The sequence below is a fragment of the Pteropus vampyrus genome, unplaced genomic scaffold (assembly GCF_000151845.1).
Source record: "Pteropus vampyrus isolate Shadow unplaced genomic scaffold, Pvam_2.0 Scaffold14, whole genome shotgun sequence".
NCBI lineage: Eukaryota > Metazoa > Chordata > Mammalia > Chiroptera > Pteropodidae > Pteropus > Pteropus vampyrus.
Window position 1 is genome coordinate 1716600 of NW_011888795.1, and position 8216 is coordinate 1724815.

Below are 8216 nucleotides of genomic sequence, written 5' to 3' on the forward strand. Positions count from 1 at the left end.
TCAGGGCGGCTCGGGGCAGTCCAGGGGCCGAGCGTCTTTGATGTCGTCCCCCGCCCTCCCAGCCCTTCCCCAGGCTTGGAGATCGCCCGGAGGCCTGGCACACATTTCTCAGTCACTTCATTCCTTCCTTCCTGCGCGCTCCCCACTGAGATAATGTTGTAAATGATTTCACCAGATCTCGTCCCAGATGAAATTCAGCGGTTCCTGACTCTGGACGACCTTGAGCTCTCTTAACTTTCATTATAAAACGCCTGCTCTGTGCCAGACACTGGGTTAAACCCCGGGATTACCACGAGAAGAGATAGAGGCAGTCTGCAAGGAGTTTCCAGTCGACTGTGGAGGCGAACAGACCCTGGTTTCCTGATTGATGACTAGGCATTCCTCTATTATTCCATTCTTTTTCGGGCTTAGATGATAGCCTGAAAAGTCAGGAGAACCGAAAAGAAACTCTAAAGCTCACCTGTATGGGCAACAGTATTGGTCTCCTTGGGGGATACAGGGATGAATACAATAGTTATTGCCCTTAGGAAACCCACAGCCCAGAGATACTATAGGCATGAGTGCAGCTGTTGTCTGTTTCCTGGTGTGTTCATCTGGTAGGTCCTAGGTTCAATAGAGACAGTTATGTGTCTAGATAGAAGTAAAATGCTGAGGAGGTTTAGGATATATAAATTACTCATAAATTGGGGTATCCTGGAAAACTTACTGGAGGAAGTGGCCTGTGTTTTGTATCTTAAAAAAATAAGTAGGATTGGGGCATTGGAAATGTGGTGAGCCATGGGATTGGGGAGGATGGAAGTACCCATAGCTAAAGGCTAAGACTCTGGAACTTGAGGTCCTTATTCAGGGAACATGATCTGGAGCACAGGGTGTATGACTGGCAGGACTATAAGAAGGGATTGAAGGAGGAGGCTTGAGGCCATGTCATAAGACCCTTAGATGTTTTGCTAAAGGACTTTGGACTTATCTTTAGACAACGGAGAGCTATGAAATGCTCTTGAATAGAGAAGGGACATTAGGGTTCTCCTATAGAAAGATGGCTCTGGCAAAAGTGTGGGGAGTGGGTTGTAGTGTTTGGAGACAGAGAGCTCAATTAGATTCAAGCCAGTAAAGGAGGTTCCTAAGTGACAGGTGTAGGCTGATACCCGGAAGCACCTGCCCGGAACCAGTTCACGTGGATGTTGACTGCACACTATCCAGTGATCCAAGTTCAGCAGAAACTTGCCTACCCTTAAATTCAATGTTCCCCCGGCGACTTGGAGTTTAACTAAGGAATTATTGTGACTGACCATATTTACCTTCCAAACCTCATTTCCACCTTCCAGGACAGCCCTCAAGTCTGTAGCCAAACCTTAACTTCATTGCAGGCTTGGTTTACTCACTCTTGCCCCTCAGGCTGCTCTCTGGATGTGTGTGTGTGTGTTTTCTTAACACACTAGAATGGGCTGTGCCCTATCACATTCTGAAGAAATGATGAACAATGCCTCCTTTGTTGACCTGCATCCTAGGCCAATAGGGTAGGACTTTTCTTTATTTTAAACAGATGGAAAAGTGGTGATGACAGAAAATTGTCTTCGTATTGAAAAAAGTGGAGTTGTCCTGTGTGTTTGAAATCCTCTTGGTAAAAGGTGATGAGCCTATGAAGTTACCCTCCTTTTTGACATGTAGACTTTGCAAGCTTCTTAAAATGCTTCTGCTTAACATCTGACTTTTTAAAAACTGCCTAAATACTCTGACCTAGATTCTTCCAAGGAACTAAACTCTTCCCAGGGAAGTCTGTTAACTCTTTCCAGGTTCCCCCCAGATCTATGAGAACCAGTGATTTCTTCCAGTAAGCTCTGCTATGACCTTGACTGCTGTCTGCTCTTGGGCTCTAATTAATTAGCTGGGTGTGCCACCTCCTCAGCCTTCTAGCCTAAGAGCCTTTATTGTCTGACTCTGTCATCTGCTCAGGATTTGGCACCCTGAAGGTTCGTGGAGAATGTTGAATATAGTCAAGTTATGGTGTCACTGCAGTGCCTACAGCAGCCTCCTCAGTCAGATAGTTGATCAGCAACTGGTTTATGGCCACTTTAGGAGTGCTTAGACTGGTAGAATGAGCAAATAGATTACACACGCGCACGTGCACACACACACACACACGCACACACACACGTTTTTAGATCGGCAGAGGGGTTGGTCAGGTAACGAAAAATTTGCCATGAATTTGTGTCTGGGCCACACAAGGCAACTCAGAAAGTCTCCACCCCTCCACCCTAACCATTTAAGAAGAAAGCTGCTTTGCAAATGTGCTCACAGACCACTTTTCAGTATCCTTATCCTGGGCAGTGAAAATAGCACCAAGTTGACACTCTCTCCACCCCTTCTCAAATGGGGAACTAAGCTCCTAAACTGCAGAAAAGACTTTTGGATTTGGAAGGCTCCTTTTAGATAGAGACAGCCTTTATTTTTCAGTCATCTTCCTCCCTTCCCCCCCTCTTCCTAAGCAAGGAGAAAATTGAACCCTGTTCATCAGTGGTCACTTTGATCCCACTATGAGACCAGCAAGACACAAGGCATCTTTGCCACTGTATCATGCCCAGTGAGTACAACCAGGGGCTGCTGTGTTTTCTCCTCCCCTCTTTCTGCCTTCAAGAAGGGTGATTTTTGCTGTCTTATTGCTTCACCTGTTTGCTTTAAACCATAAAACAAATAATGCATCTCTGGTGAGATTCCCCTTTGTCCCAAGGTATTGGAATGGTTTGTGGATTTGGTTTAAAGCTACAGAAGGGAGAGAGAGCGAGAGCAGAAGAATAAAGGTATTTTGCCTGAGGACTTGAAGTTTTTTTTTTCCCCCTTTTCCTCCGCTTGACTGACTTTCTCACACTCAGATTCCCTGCAGCCTGCCAGAGACATGGTAGCTGCCCTGCCAAGAGCTATCCTGGGAGGGCTATTGAAAGAGCCTTGAGTAAGTACACACTGGGCGGATTTTCTCCTCCCCTCGGTACCTGCTCCGCACCTGTACTGAGAGCAGTCCCACACATATCACCTGATCGCAGCCCTTTCAGAGACCGTGAGAAAAATAAAGTCCAGGATAGAAGAGATGTTTGTCATCTCTCCAGGGCTGCAGCCGGCTCCCTGCAGTCTGAGTGCCCAGAAACAGCACATTCCAGGCCGGTTGTTGTGCACGCGTGTTTGCCCGCACGCGTGCCAGGCTGGGGCAACAGGAAGGGGAGGAAGCCAGAGATCACCTTCATAATGACTGCCTCACTGCCTCTGTTTTCTGGCATCTGCCTGACTGATAGTTTTATGATCCTTTACTAGAATCATTATTATGGTTCTTCTGGGTAAGAGTCCATATATGCTCATCACAGCAGAATTCATGACCGGGACATCTTACCTTAAGGTTCATGGATGAAACCCCAGGGAACCTATAAATCCCATGAAATTCAAAATTATCTCTCTACGTGCATATTTAGTAGGAGCTTAATAAATGCTTTTGAAAGAATGAACAAACGTATTATTTTTTCTAGCAGAATCTCAAAGCATTTTGTGACCTGAAAAGACTGAGGAAACTGACCTAGGCAATCTCCACTTAGCAGGTACTCCAAGCTTAAGAGAGGGCAAGAAACTGACTCAAGAGCCCACAGCAACATGTGGCCAGAGTGGGGGCCAGAAGCCATCTCTCAGAGCTCTTTCTACCACACCACAGTGCTGTGGGCCTGGTAAATTTAGGGTGGGGATTATAGAGCTGTGATCATCACCAAAGTATAGATTTAAAAAAGACACATTAATAAAGACACTGAATTTTCAGAACTTCTTCTCCCTTCTGAGGCACTGGAGCTGCTCTGTACCCAATTTTTGGATGGAGAAAGGAATGGGCAAGAAAGCCAAGTGCCTACAGAGAGAAGAGGATTCCAGAGTGCTCGGAGCAAGAGTCTTGGTTGCCATGCAGAGGCATTATAAACAACTGCAACTCTGAATTCCACCTTTGATAAAAATAAGTCACTACTTTTGAACAAAACTTCCTAGTTGGTTCTTGGCCAAGCAGGGGCCTCAAACTGCAAACTGGGGGTGGGGGCAGAAGACAGTAGCTTTCAACACTGGCTAACAGCAGCCTGTAGTGCTTTCCGCCACCCCCACCCCCTCTTGGAAAACTTGACTAGACCCAGTGAGACCGCGGGAATGTGCACTTTCTAATGGGCTCTGAAAGAGGATGGTTGCCAAGAAAGCCTTTCCCAATAGGGTGGGGGCAGGGCACCCTGGAATGGCTTAACTCCCACATTTAGGCTGGCCGCAGCAGTCTGGTGGGAAGGCTCTAAATGTGCTCTTGGCTAACTGTTTACCCTCTGAGCAGCACTGCAGTGAGGCAAGCCTTCAAGTCAGAAATGTAGGAGGGCATATTCCTGAGGGATATAACTTGCACCTATGTGTGTGAAGAGCTCAGAACTACACCCCCGCTGGTGCCTGTGAGGGCTTCTGGAAGGCTCAGGAGGGTGGGGACCTTTCAGCCTAGAACACACATTTGTTTGGCTTGCTGATAGCTGCTCAAATGGTGATAGCAGATCAAATTTCTCAAAAAATCAAAATCAAAAACAAAACTCAGCTAGCCAGGAAAACCATTTAGGTAAGACTTAGGGGCCTGAAAGTGATATGGAATGTGTGTATACAACATATTTTTAATTAAAATCACCATTACCATTTTCCTTGCATCGTCTCTCAGCTTAGAGAAAAGGGACGGGGGGGGAAGGTAGAGGAAGATACCTAAAAGGCTGAATAGGTTCATTCATTGAATGCTTGGGAAAATTGAGCCCCAGAAGAAGCGACTTGCCCAAGGTCAAACAGTCTCCTCAGGGAGGGTATAGCAAAGGCAGAATAGGCTCAGGTTTCCTGCTTACCAGTCCAGAAACCCACTGTGCAGTATCTATATAAGAACATTTTGAAATATCATCTACGGCAAGTGACTAACATTACCACCAAAGATGGTTTTTCCAGTTGAGAACTAGAGCTATGTACTGGTGAGTGATTATGTCAGAAAACGCCCAGCACAGAGCATAGTTAAATTTCAGGCTTGCTGCTCTGTGATTCTCTCTTGGATTTACTCATCACCCTATAACCTCTGGAAAAGAAGGGATCTTGATTTTTGAGTTCCAGGAGATAGGAAGCCACTCCCAGGGGCCACACAAGACAGTCAGCCTGCCTCACAGTCAACCAAATCAAGGCAAGCCACATGCCACCCCATCTTTCTTATAATTGCCAATATGTTTCCCTTATTTGTGCTCTGAAAAGAAGGTTGGGGGAGAGAATATTTCCAGCCCCTGAATCTGTGCTCCGTCAATACTAGGCTTTTGTTAGAACCAGAGAAGGCGTGGTGCTAGTAATATGGTGAAGGCATTGGAGCGCGAACATATTGAACTGCTGGCTGACTTCACATTTAGCAGAGGGAAAAGCAAGAAAAATAAGGGGTTTTCCAAATGGTTGATAAATAGTATTTGCATGTGAAATATATATTTTCCTTTCAGATATCTTAGGGAACAAGAAAAGGTGATACAGGCAGCAACCACAACTACACCTTAAGCCTCTGGTGGGTTCTAGCAAAGTTGAGACCTTCTAATCTCTTTCACAGAGTTCCCTTGCCTTGCAGTACTTGACAGTTGACAAGGCACTTTCTAGTCCATTATAGCTTTTCGTCCTTATATATAGCCTTCTGATCTAGACTAGAGGGACTTCAGTGCGAGGCCCAAGAAGGGAGAGAGAAAATTCAAGTGGGTAGTGATGGAGACATTCAGCCGGACCCTGGCTAGTGAGGGCACAGAGTAAAGGATAGATAAGCATTCTGGTCAAGAGTATCTCTAGAAAGTCAAGGCAGGACAGGGAGCTGAGAGGCCAGGCAAGAACCAATTTTTCTTTCTCAGCCACAGGCAACAATAAGATTTCCAGAAACTGGAACAGAGAGGACAATTTGGTATATAATATCAGTAATCCAGAGGACACATCTTTGGAGCAAAGAGGAAAGATCCTTTTTCAAAGAGGGAAGAAGTGAGGGGAAGTGATCTCACTTAGTAAGAAGATGATTGAGCAGGTTCTGGAAAGACCTGGAAAGGTGATAACCGTAGTCTCTTCTGGGCTGAGCCTAGAGCTCTTTAGTTCAGCATCCAGTGCCTTCCGAGAGCTTTCCTGGCAAGATCTCAGAAAGAGAGACCAGGTCTGTGATTATAGAACTCTGGAACCCACTTTTCCTCAATATTTAGTTTTGTTCTGTGCTGTCTATATTACTGTAGGCATAACATAAAGCCCCATAGAATGGAAAAGGTCGAGGGAGCTTGGGGTGAGACGTTATATGAGGTAGAGAAAAGGAACCTCTCCTTTTGCAGGGTCGGACTTCCACGGCCAGCCTTGACTGAAAGCTGAGAGGAGCCAGGGAGCTCTGTTGTGACACGCTGGTGTGCAGCAGGCTTGCCTGACCCACAAAGGGCTCTTGATGAAGTCCCAGAGTGTTGCTGGTTCCCCGAGGAGATTGCCAAGCTGTGCATGTATCACGCATGTATCCAGCTGTGGCCTTTATCTCCCTAGGCTCTGACAGTCCCTCAAAGTCTGGCACCTGGGACAAACCTAGACTGGGTGTTTAGAAGTACCTGTCATCTGGATAGAAGGGAGGAGTCTCGGCTTATTTTCTTCGTATCCAGTGAACCTGTGTCGATAGTAATCAGACAATACAGTCAGGGGTTAAAATCATCCAGGTTGCAATTTGCTGAACTTAACTTGAATTAACTTCTAAATATTCGGACAATAAATGCATAAATGAACTTTGACTTAAAGAAGTATATTTTATTGGCAATTTAATGGAACCCTCAGAGGGTCAGTCTATTTTTCCAAATTTTCTCTGGTTGCTGAATCAGAGGGCTGGTTTACTTTGACCACTACTGGCGACCACCTCTGGGCAGCTGGGATACCCCTGCAGACAGCTCTACTCTGTTGCAATCAGGTGAATTTAGAGGAGTCTGTGGCTGTCCGTGTTTTCCCAAGCCTATCTTTATTGATGGTTATTAAAGACACACCACCACATGGTAATATGAAAGTACAAAGCAATTCCCAGGGTAAGGTTCGTGGGAAGAAGTGAGATACTGAGCTCTCAAACAATTCTACTGTAATCGCAGTCTGCCATATCTATGTATAGTTAATAAGTAAGATTTAAGCAGGCAGGTTCCAGTGAGGAGATCACTGGTCCTTCTGGAAAACTGGGAAAGACACTAAGAAGGAGGATACCTGGGAAAGAAGAGTCTGGTGTGCAGTCATTGAGGTGGAGCTGGAGCCTACAGTGATTCCTGAGGAGAAACACTGCTTACCTCTTCTCCTGCTCTCTCTCTTTTCATGCCAGCTTCTCGTGGAAGATTCTGCATAACCAAGAAGTACCCAGTAATCATGCTCAGACTCACTGGGTTAAGTAAGTGTAAATACAGCCCAGAAAAACACCTGTTTTTATAAAGCACCCCAACACACCTGTTGTTTTACAATGCTGAGTGATATTGATAAAAAGGGGGCTATAAAGTCGAGGTGAAATGGCCTCTTATATTTAAGTAGCACCTTCCTCTGTGAACTTCAAGTGCTTTACAGCTGAGATTTGACTGACCTGGTGATTATTTCTTATAGGAATGTTGAGCACATATCTCTATATATGTTCAGGAAAAACTATAGCAGGGCAGCTAAAAAGTAAACACTCTGGAGCCAGACAGCTTGGGTTTATTTTCCAGCTTGTTTGCTTTCTAGCTATGTAACATAACCATTCTGTACCTCAGTTTACTTGCCTGTTAAATGGAACAATATTCACAGTACTTATCTTATAGGACTATTATGAGGGCAAATATATGTAATGTGCTTAGAACAGTGCCTGCCATATTGTAAATACAATATAAGTTCTCATTTGCTTTTATCATTGTTATATATGTATCTCTGACATGTAAGATACCATCAGTCATCTGAAAAAGGTCACAAGATGTTAATATTTTCAAAGAAATGGTCGGCATCCACTATGATAAATTGGTCACGAGTATTAGACAAAGCAGAAACTTCAGCCAGTCTTTTATGAATCTCAGATTGTGGGAATAGGAAAAACCTAAAAAATGACCTGGCTCCCTCTTCTTTTCCAGGGAGGAGGGTCTATACCACCCAAGCATTATGGTTTCAGCTTTATCGGTGGACAGATGCAGAGTTTGGTGTGGCCCTGCCTTGAAACTTGG

The 8216-nt window shown here is 45.1% G+C and overlaps 1 long non-coding RNA gene across 1 annotated transcript in view; it reads left to right on the forward strand.

Moving 5' to 3' along the window:
* Positions 1-2814, forward strand: part of LOC111733670 — a 3796-nt gene extending 982 nt beyond the window's left edge. Inside the window, exon 2 of the long non-coding RNA XR_002778096.1 lies at positions 176-2814. This is a non-coding gene — a long non-coding RNA (uncharacterized LOC111733670). The remainder of the gene's footprint in view (positions 1-175) is intronic.
* The last annotated feature ends 5402 nt before the right edge of the window (positions 2815-8216 follow it).